Raw genomic sequence first — 424 nt, forward strand, 5'->3', positions numbered from 1 at the left:
ATTATTTACACAGTAGATACAGGCACTTAAAAGTCTTTGGTTGGAGTGACCCAACATTGCAGAGTAATGCATTCACAGAGCTTTTTTTTTTTTTTTGCACCCTTCTCTTGGGTTCAGTAGGCAACATGTAGTTTTCTCCCTTCCCTTTCCGATATATTCGGTTCAGATGTTCACCAACCCCCATTTATCCCGCAGACAAGGCCACCTGTGAAATAAACAGGCACTTTTAGCATTCAACTAGTACACATGTTTGTTGGGAGCTGGATGACGACATCAGCATGTCAGCAACTGCACAACTTCTCTATCACACAGATCTCATATACCAAGTCGTACCTTTTCTGGACAGAAATCTGGGTTGTTCTGTCGAACTTTGCCAGGCCTGCCCTTGATGACTGCATAGCAGAACATTGTGATGACCATCACA

General features: G+C 43.2%; 1 long non-coding RNA gene across 1 annotated transcript; it reads right to left on the minus strand.

Moving 5' to 3' along the window:
• Nucleotides 1–99: 99 nt before the first annotated feature.
• On the minus strand, nt 100–415 carry LOC107734778 (uncharacterized). Its single transcript, XR_001639160.1, has 2 exons — nt 334–415; nt 100–205 (listed from the first exon to the last, which is right to left on the minus strand). It is a non-coding gene; the product is annotated as an uncharacterized LOC107734778 (long non-coding RNA).
• Nucleotides 416–424: the final 9 nt, after the last annotated feature.

This window comes from Sinocyclocheilus rhinocerous, unplaced genomic scaffold, assembly GCF_001515625.1.
Source record: "Sinocyclocheilus rhinocerous isolate Xijiao unplaced genomic scaffold, SAMN03320098_v1.1 C35267940, whole genome shotgun sequence".
NCBI classification, from domain to species: Eukaryota; Metazoa; Chordata; class Actinopteri; order Cypriniformes; family Cyprinidae; genus Sinocyclocheilus; species Sinocyclocheilus rhinocerous.